Source organism: Marmota marmota, unplaced genomic scaffold, assembly GCF_001458135.2.
Source record: "Marmota marmota marmota unplaced genomic scaffold, marMar, whole genome shotgun sequence".
Lineage (NCBI taxonomy): Eukaryota > Metazoa > Chordata > Mammalia > Rodentia > Sciuridae > Marmota > Marmota marmota.
Window position 1 is genome coordinate 14,577,096 of NW_026000051.1, and position 10,177 is coordinate 14,587,272.

The following is a 10,177-nucleotide window of genomic DNA, read 5'->3' on the forward strand; positions in this document are numbered from 1 at the left end:
AGGGGGAGGGGGCGGCTCTGCCTCTCAGCAGGCAGCTGCTCCTCTTCTGCTGGTGGGTCGCAGGCCCGCCTACCTTGCAGGAGTGATTGGAAGCTCTGTTCAGCCGTGGGCCACTGGGCCTTTTCTGCCGGTGGTCACCGTTCCGCCTACCTGGCAGGCGCTGGGGGTGGGGGGCGGCTCTGCCCCTCAGCAGGTCGCTGGGCCTGCTCTGTGGATGGTCACAGTTCCCTCTACCTTCTATATTTTAAATAACAAAATTTTCTTGAGAAAGTCACAGTTTTATGAAACTTTCTCAATCATTTTAGGATTGGCTATATATAGAAATCATCTAATAGAATCATTTTTTAAGGGAATTAAATGTAACAACTATTTGGTATCCTTACACTCACAAGAGTTTTGATAAACAAGTCCTATAAAAAACACTCTGAAAAGTAATATACTTCATAAAAAAATGCTAAGGATGTGTAAAAAGGGACTTTTGCATCCTGTTGGAAGAATGTAAATTAGTACAGCCACTATGAAAAACAGTGTGGAGATTCCTTTAATAATTATAAGTAGAGCTTCTATATGATCCAGCAATCCCAGTAATGAAGAAACATCCCAAAGAAATTAAATCAGCATGTTGAAGAGACATATGTGTTTCCTTGTTTATTGTATCACTACTCACAATAGCCCAATAAATGGAAAAAACCCAAGTTTCCACCATCTGATAAATAGATAATGCAGTACACATACATAATGGAATACTATTTGTATCTGAAAAAGGATGGGATCCTGTCATTTGTGACAAGATGGATGGACATGAAGATAATTATTTTAAATAAGCCAGGGACACAAGAAAAGCACCACCTGGTCTCGTTCATATGTAGGATGTAAAATGTTGATCTCACAGAAGTTGAGAGTAGAATGATACTTATCAGAGGGACTAGTAAAAGTTGATCAACGAGGAGCAAGAGGCTCTTGTGTGCTATTGAGCACTGGGTGACTAAATAATGATAATGTGCTTGTATAGATGCAATACCTAGGAGAAAAGGATTTTGAATGTTTTCACTGTAAAGAAATGATCAGTGTTGGAGAAGATATTTATGTTTACCCTGATCTGAACATTATACTATGCATGCATGTACTGAGACATCACATTCTATCCCATGAATATACACAATTTTATGTATGTAAATAAACTAAAGAGAGGGGGGAAAGCACAGCAGAAACAAACAACAAAAACCCTAAGAACTAAACCAGTCAACCAAATCAACCCAACTAACCAACCAACCAAAAATAACAAAATAAAACAAAACCCTACAACAAATTCCATAAACTGTCATCACCAAAACAAAGGTATCAAGAAGTCAACAATGGAGCCCTGCGGAACTGGCATTACAGAGTAACATCAATTACTGAGTTGCATAAGTTACTGAAATGTGAGGCTACAAAACATTATAACTATATCTCTGAAGTCTTTTGTCTGAATTAGTGTTTTACCAACAATGGAACAATGGTTCAGGGTGGCGGAATGAACTGTCACAGCGATAAGTAGCTTTTCAACCATAATAGAATATTGAACAACATCTCCAGCCTTCACCTGCTGGATGCCATAAGCCTCCCTCTTCAAATGATGGCAACCACTGCGTGTCCCCAGCATTGCCAGATGTCCCCAGGGGTCAAAGCTCCCACTGGTCTATATACTATACATATTAGTACCTTGTTTTTGTAGCAAGGGTAAGCTTTTGAAAATCGAGAGACATGCTTTAAATTTATTTTTCAATTTCTGCAGTGTCTAAGCAGTGATTCATACAGAGTTGCATTATCTCTCACTTACCACTATGTACTGACACATTGTTTTACAAAAGTTCAGTATTTTAGATCCAAAAATGTTGAACTGTAAGACACAAAGTGCAACTTTGTATTTTGTTGTTGTTTCTGTTTCTGCTCTGAATATGATTCCTGGGAACTGAGCATTCAGTTGTGCAAGAGAAAGAAAGAGAGGAGCCTTCTGATTCCACACGTCAAAGCTTACAAATGGAAGGCATTATGTGAACACTCTGAAGCCTTCCTAATTTTGACTAACACAGATCTATTGGTATAATTCCATAATGCTTTGACTTACACGGAGTTTAAAAATAAATGTAGATTATCTTTTAAAGAAAATGGATTAATTCAAACTAGAGTTGCCAAGTAGGTCTCAAGGGAAATATCTTAGTAAATAAAGAGGAGTGATTTGTAACAAGTTTATCAGCAGTTGGTATGTAAAGTGCTTGAGAATGGCTTGTTCTTCTATGCTGTTTAAACATTCTGTCCAATGATATCAAAGTTATTTATTTGCTAAGCAAACCCTTTCTCTCAAGAGTACAGTGGTAAACTTCATTCATTCACATGTCATCAATGAACACTTTGTGTGCATTGTTTGGAGACTGAAAACATTAAGGAAACATACTCATGAAGTGCTCTTGAAGACACTTGAGAAGAAAAACCTTAAAAAGGAAAGATAATATTTGATGTTTATAACGCTTTAAGCATTCTTGCCCCTTTCAGACATTTCTACAGGAAGAAGGCTAGGAGGCTAGGTAGGTTGAAGAGGGTAGGGTGGCAGACCTGGGGAAAATTCCAACAGGAATTTGATTTCAGTTAAACTTTCCCCACCTGTCATTCTGCAGGAATCACAAAGCACAGACACACACCTCTTTCTTGCAACTTCTCCCATTGTGACAGATTTTGCCCACCAGGGAGGATGAAGGCTTGTGGAGTTTCAGTGGAATCCTCCTCTCCATGAGGTCACCCTCCTTTGTCCGTGGGGTCATGTCTTGGCCACATACCTGGGGAGCATAGTCCTTGAGTTGTTGATTTATTCCCAGGCTGCAAGGATACTAAAGAGTCAGAAGATGCCCTGCGGTGAACTGCTAAAAAAAAAAAAAAAATTATGGAGTTGGGCAGATCTGGTTTTAAATCCAATGTCTGGCACTTTCTAGATCCATGACCTTGAACAAGGCTCTTAACCTCTCTGAGTCTCATTTTTCTCAGCACTTTTGGGAGAGAACAGAAACTAAGTGCCTAATTCCTAGCCAGGCTTGATAAATGGCAGGGGATCCGTGTCATGGCCCTCCTCCTCACCATCACTTTTGATTTGGGATCCATGTGGTTCTGAGGTTTTGAATTCAATTCCCAGGGCCTTAAAAGGCAAGGTTCATTTTCTTTTACTCATATTTACTGACCACTCCTCCCCCTCCATTCTTCAGGAATAGCAGTGTACACAAATGAACATGATCCCTTCCTACCCCCATATGAACCACTAAGCAAGCAGTCATAGCAACTAATCTGGTTATCAATGGAAAAAGGTCGACCATGTGGGATGGAATGCCAGGTTCCTATGGGGAAGGATACCGTGCTTGTGTCAGTGGATGCTGCTGATTCTGGCCGAGGGACTCGTTAAGAGAACATTTCTAAGTGAGACCTGCTACATGAATGAGGAGTCATCATGCCTGAGTGGGAGATGGGTGTGCTGAATGGAAGGAACAGTACCCATGAAAGCTCAGCGACCGAAAGGCCCAGGGTATGTTCAAAAACCACTGAAAGTCAATGTGACCGATGGAAGTTATCAATGAAGCCATGTGCCAACAAGGAAAAATGGGAGAAGTGGGTAAATACCAAAACTCATATGTCTGTGTGGGTCATCAATGGCTTCATCCAAGAAGTGATGGTTGACCATTTAACTTTTACTTAAGTAATAAAAAGTTGACATTTTTAAGCATTGAGCTGGCTATGGAGAATGTATCACGGGGGAACAGCACAATGTCAGGAAAACCACTGTAAGGCTACTGTAGGCCAGGAGAACAGTGACTGTGACTTGGGCAAAACAGTTATAGAGATCCATGGACCTTGCTGGGATACCCTGTGGCAGGGCTCAGCTAAGGTGATGGAATCATAAACACTCATGCCTACTGCCTGCCAGTCTTTGGGGCTGGTAAAGCACCAAAGGACATTGGAGTGGTCATGCTAGAGGTAACACTTAAGTACTAATTAAAAATTAATTGCAGCACCCACCTCATTCTTTCTACCCTGTGCATTCATTGACCCATTTTTTTTCTTATTGTGCAGTGATAATTATGAGAGTCTGTGAGGATCCGTAGGTTGTGATGCATGCTGAGTGAGAGGTTGGCTTCTAGAGAAAATGCATCAGGTATTCTTCCCTCTCTCCTCTCCCAAATTAGAAAGGCAGGCAAGGCAGACACAGAGAAAGGCCCACTTGCCACTCACTGCCTGTTCTGATGCCCTGGGAACATGGAGGATCCCAGAGCCCAAGCTGCCTGTGGTTTCTGCTCTACTCTCCGGGTGATCCGACTAACACAAGGAAGAGAAAACCATATGCCAGCCAGGTTTGTGAAAAGCTCCTCCCTCCAGGTTCTGTTGCCACCCACTTCTTTGACTGTTATTGAAATAGGGTCCCATCCCTTTCAGACACGTTGCTGCAAGTGCATTATCTGGACTTGTGGTGACATCAGCTGGCGAGGGACCGCCGCTGTGGTCACCCAGCTCCTCTTTCTGCATTACACAAGCGGCTTCTTCTCTCCTCTTTCAGGCCATTAATTTTTAAAAAGAGGGCTTGCTTTAAATATCCGGAGTGGTGCTTTCAGCTGTGACATGGAGAAGGTTTCCCCTTTCAGAGCCCACAGCACATGCCTGCTCCTGATGGAAGGCTGCTTGCCCACGTGGGCATTTGAGATCCCTCAACTGTCTCCTGAGAAGTCCTTGGTCAAAGTCATGCCTAAGGCATGTGCTAACTGTACTTCCAAACTGAAGATAGAGCAGGGATCTGGCCTGGGGTTGTAGCTAAGAGGCTGTAAGTCAGGAGATTAGAACAGCTCCTTCACAGATCCCGAGCAGGGAGTTCATAGTTCTCTGATGGCTCAGCATCTTTCCACACAAAAATCGTTGCCCAGTAGTATACTGAGGAATCGTGTGTCTAAACAGGGTGGTCTAGGAAGGCATCTTTGAGTAGTTTGAACATTAAATAAAGATTTGAAGGCTGAGAAAGCTAGCCATGCAGAAGATGTATGTGTGTATGTGTGTGTGTGTGTGTGTTTGTATGTGTGTGTGCGCATCTACACATACCAAGGAAAAAGTCTGGGGTTTCAGGCATTTTATATGAAGAATATTAAGCAAAAAGAGTCAGTGTATCTAAGGAACAAAATAGAAACTGATGTGGCAGGAGGTCAGTGGGGAAGTGGTTGGAAAGCACTACCTACATGTAAGAAATAAAGAGTTCTACATTGTGCAGACATTTGGGTGAAAATTGTTAAGCTAAAATATACCCAAATAACAGATTAACTTTTCCAATGAAATTTACCAAACACTAAGAACTTGCTGGCAGCTGGTGCAAAAATGAATGAGTCTTGCTGCTTTGTGCTCACAAATTTCATGGTATGCGACAGGATGTAAGGACACATGCAGAAGCCATGGAAGACTGGAAAGGCCAGATAAAGATGAACACATGTTAACAGAAAGGTGGAAATGCCGTGCTTTACAGGACAAATGAAGGGAGAGATCCCAACCTATGGAAGTGTGTCCCCATGTGAAGGGAAGCTTCCTGGAGGAGGTGGCATTGCAACATGATTTTGAAGATGGATCAAATTTCCACCAGTGATCCTGCCATTTCTAACCATGTCAGGTCTACTTTTATTTTTTTTAATTTTCTATTGAGGTATCTTATGGTATTGCTGTAGCAATGAACTGGAGTGCAGGAATAATTATGTGGTGGGAGTTCAGATCCTCTTTCATATCCGTGTTTTTGTCCTTCTTTCCTGTGACATACCCAAACATATAAGGCCAAAGAATAAGAGATTTAAAGGAAGAAGGATAATTTCCTGAGATTTCCTCCATGCTCTGTGATTATTTGATCCCTTTTACCTGGAATGATAAGGCTTGCCCCACTATACTTCCTGATCATTCTTCAAATTGATAAAAGTGCCTCATTTATTCATTTATCTTCAAGGAAAACATACAAGCCCACTATGCTTTAGGCATTGTGCTGGACACTAGAGATACATGGATGAATTAGGACGTCTTGCACAGATTCAGAAGTATCATAGATACTCAACAAATACTTGCTAAACGAATAAAATTCATGGGCTAAAAGACATTTTTAAGTGGAAAAAATAGCACGTGCAAAGTCATATAGGCAAGGAACATGTTACAGACATATGCATTATAAGTATTCTTTAATCATATTTGGCTGGAAGAAAAATTCTAAAGGAGAGGCCCTCAAAAGATAATTCAAGGGTAACAGATAGTGAATGTCATGGGACCTTGAGTAAGAGGCTGAGGATTTTTAACATTGACCTTAATGCTATCCAGCTCCCATTGAAGTATTTTAAGCATCACTTATAAACAACAATAAAAACAAAACCCAGTAAGACAACAAGCAATGCTGGAAGGAGCCATGTGATCTGTATCTCAGTTTGTCTCCACAGTGTACTTGTATGATGAGAAGAGAAAAGTCTTACCTCTCTTCCAAACACATTTTCATATATGTAAAGTGTGCATAAAAGATGATCTGATGTTGGTTTTAAATGCATGCATTTTGTAGCTCCTGATATTTGTACTAATTTAAATTTCCCCTTATCTATTCAAGTCTCATCAAATAAAAACATTTTCAAGTGGGATTTTTAAGTCAAATACTGCTTATGTATCTGAATATGACTGCTAAGGAAGGAAAGGCCTTAAAGTTGGGTGACTATATCACTCAATTCATTTGGGAAAATTGTCCTATTATCCCATCCAATAAAACATTTGTTTATGTAAATTAGCTGGGATGGAGTGGGAAACTTTCACATTGCATTTTAACATGGCCTCATCCGATAGATGTGGAGACACACTGTAGACTGAATTCTTCCTTTACCTTAGAAGTAAATCTGAATGACAATCATTTATAGTCCATTTTCTCCCCAGACCTTTCTAAACTTGAAGTTTTTCCCTCAGTCAGCACATAGACAGGCCTGACTAGAAAAAAAACCTAACCCTTCCACTCTGGAGGTACTGAAAAAATGATCCAACAGTCACCCACGCTGAACTTGTGGCTTACCATACAGCAATGCCAAGGGCACTGCCACAGCTGAGGACATGGGGGTAATGTCAGGATGTCAGTGATAAATGGCACACTATGAGTGGGAGGTAAGAGACAGTGGTCCTTCCAGAGAGGGCCTGGAATGCTTGTGGTCTATGGGTTTCTGTCATTCACTGATGCGAGTCTATAACTACGTGTTGCATTCATTGGCGATGATCTTTACTTTCAAGGTAAGTCTTTCCATGTCAATAACATTAAAAAAAAAGGAAAGCATTTCTGTAAGGAAACAAAAACTGGAGACTGAATTTCTGAATTCACTTTCAAGGGTGCTTCAAGGTAATTTTGAGTGAACAATCCTTAAACATGAACAGTACATGAAGGTGTGGCTAACTGTCAGTTTGGAGAACCCAGACATGAAGCAACAATTTTTTGAAAGAGTTCCTACTGTAAACCAGATAAATTTATATTCTGTGCTGGAATGGAATGAAATTGACAAGAAGGACAATTTTGTAGCATCTAAATTTGGCATCATAAATAGAGACACAGATTTGATGAGTTTTTGTCTTGTAAAAATATTTGTTGAAAAAGCCATCTGGTTAAATTGAAGGAAAAGAGCACTTGGAAAAAAATATTTGGGCTCAAATATTTACATATCTTAATGGGAAAAAATTGATAGTTTTCTCTATTTAGCATGAATTGCTCTGAGCTTCCCAGGTACCATGGTATCTACAGGAATATTTTTTCTTCAATAGTAGGGTCTATTAAGAAGAGCAGTTGGAGGTATCAGTAATTTTAAATTTCTTGACCTTAATATAGATCTTTGAGAAAGATTGCAAGCAATTTAGCAAAAGATATCAAGTCTAAAAGCATCATCCTGAAAGTAAAAACATTCTTCAAAACAGAAATTCCAGCAATATCAAATTAAATACAGATAAGACTAAGAAAGCCATCATCATAGCCAAATGCAAATTTACTGATAAAACATTTTTTTTCTTTGTTCACAAAATCAATGTACAATGTCATTTTGGGAAGAATATATATAATTAAGCTATTTAAAATTTAATTTGGAAAACACATATAGAACAATTTTTGTAGATCCATCCCTGTAATTAAAGCACTTTTTCATGCATTAAATAAGTATTTCCAACATTGCATAGTTGTTTTATTTTTGTGTTCCTTTGGCTCTGAAACATATCCCAGTGAACCCTGTGAATTATGGCTATTTTCTTTGAAGTCTTGTTTGCGTTCTAGCTCCTTGGCTAGGGTTAGGTACAGCCACACTTATTTATGGTCTTTCTGCTATAACAAATGCGAATGTAATGCAAGATATTTTCCCCGTTAGATTCTCGATGTTGTCTCTCACTTTATTTCAATAGTTACTAGAATTCAGAGACTTTTGGTTGAACAGCATCTAGGAATGAGGGTTCCAGTCGAGGTGGCCCTGTACAAAATGTGGGTAAGTTGTATTCTGCTTTCATTCCCATTAATGATATCAGGAATACTATGGTTCTATTTCTCAGTTGTTTAGTGTTTTATGAATAGCCTCAATATTGCTTCTCTAGAACTGTCTAAATCCTAAAGCCTCAACCCTACTTTATTTATTTATGATTCTAAGGGTCAGCAATCTTTGTTGATATTTTCTTGCTGGTCTCATGTGGGATCACTTATATTGGCTGCAGTTGATTATTGCCCACGTCCCGTGGGGGCAATGGAATCAGGGTCGCTCCGCGTGGTTTGGGCTGGCGACGAAAAGACCACATTGACACAGAAGTACTTTTTTCACTATGTGGGGGGTCACTATGCTGTGCGACCCCGGGGTTCCTCTTCCACACTGGAAGGAAGGAGAGCAAGAGAGAGAGTTCACCCGGAACCCCTCTATTTATTAGGGAAAAGACATTCTATAGAATATTCCACCCAAATAAGGCAAGGGGTAGTGTTACAAAAAAGAGGGGGTATCCCAATCTCATTGTAATGCCCAAGCCCAGAGCTGAAGCACTTCCTTGCTGAGCAAAGGTAAGGCTCACTTGCTTTGCACAGCGTGTGGCATGTGATGCCAGTTCAATACCCTCATTACTCAAGGCTGAGTGGGAGGCCTAGCTCATGTGCAGGGTGTCCCCGACAGTTGACTGGCTGTTTGATTGGCACGACCCAGTCTCAAATGGTCTCACACTCAGGACTGGGAGTAGCTGGCTGCGAATCGGGATGCTTCTCCACCAGGCCGGCTTGAGTTCCTACACATCTTCACGTCAGAATTCCAACAGAGAGAAGAATGCAAGCCATGACATATGAAAACTTTTCAAAACTCTGCTAAGGTCAGGCTTGCTGATGTTTCATTGGCCAAAGCAAAGCATAATTTGGCCTATTCCAAACTTAAAGGATGGAGAAGGAAATCTCCACTTGTTAAAGGGAGATGTGACGAACATACACTGAGAAGGGGGCCATCTATAATGGTGGAATTATTGTGACTATCTTTGCAAGAGATCTAGCATGTGGTCTAGTTTTTTGCTCACATTTAAAACACTTTAAGAATTTAGTGATGGCAAAATATTAAAGCAAAGCCCAAATAATACTGCAGTGAGGCACGTCTGTGGGTGAATCCTTGCAAGTGTCCATTGCCCCCAATACAGTGCTAACACACAATCCTTGCCAACCTCACAGCTTGTTTTGAACTGGATTGATATTATGGATATAGAAATGTCTTATAAACCACCAAGCAGATGGGAAGGATTATCATTAATCAAAATCCAGCACAAACTCTCCCCTCTGAAGATGCTTCTCTTGGTATTCCATCTCTCACTGATTCTTAGAGTCTGCATTTTTTTGGCACTGGAAGTCCAAACCACATATTTTTGGCTCTTAATTTTCTGTTGCTTTGTTTAATTCCTCAATTGTCACATTCAACAATTCAGGATACATGTGCTATGTATCATCTAAGTGTCAAGTCTAGCTAGTTATTGGAAAGACAGAAATGAATCAAGCCTAATCCTTGATTTAGGGGAACTCATTCTGGTTCTGACTTTGGCTAACCAAACAATCTTAAGCACACTTTTGGGGAGTTTAAAATTATGTGTCCAGACTGAGAACCCAGTCATGACCTTTCAACATCTCTCTTGCCCTGAA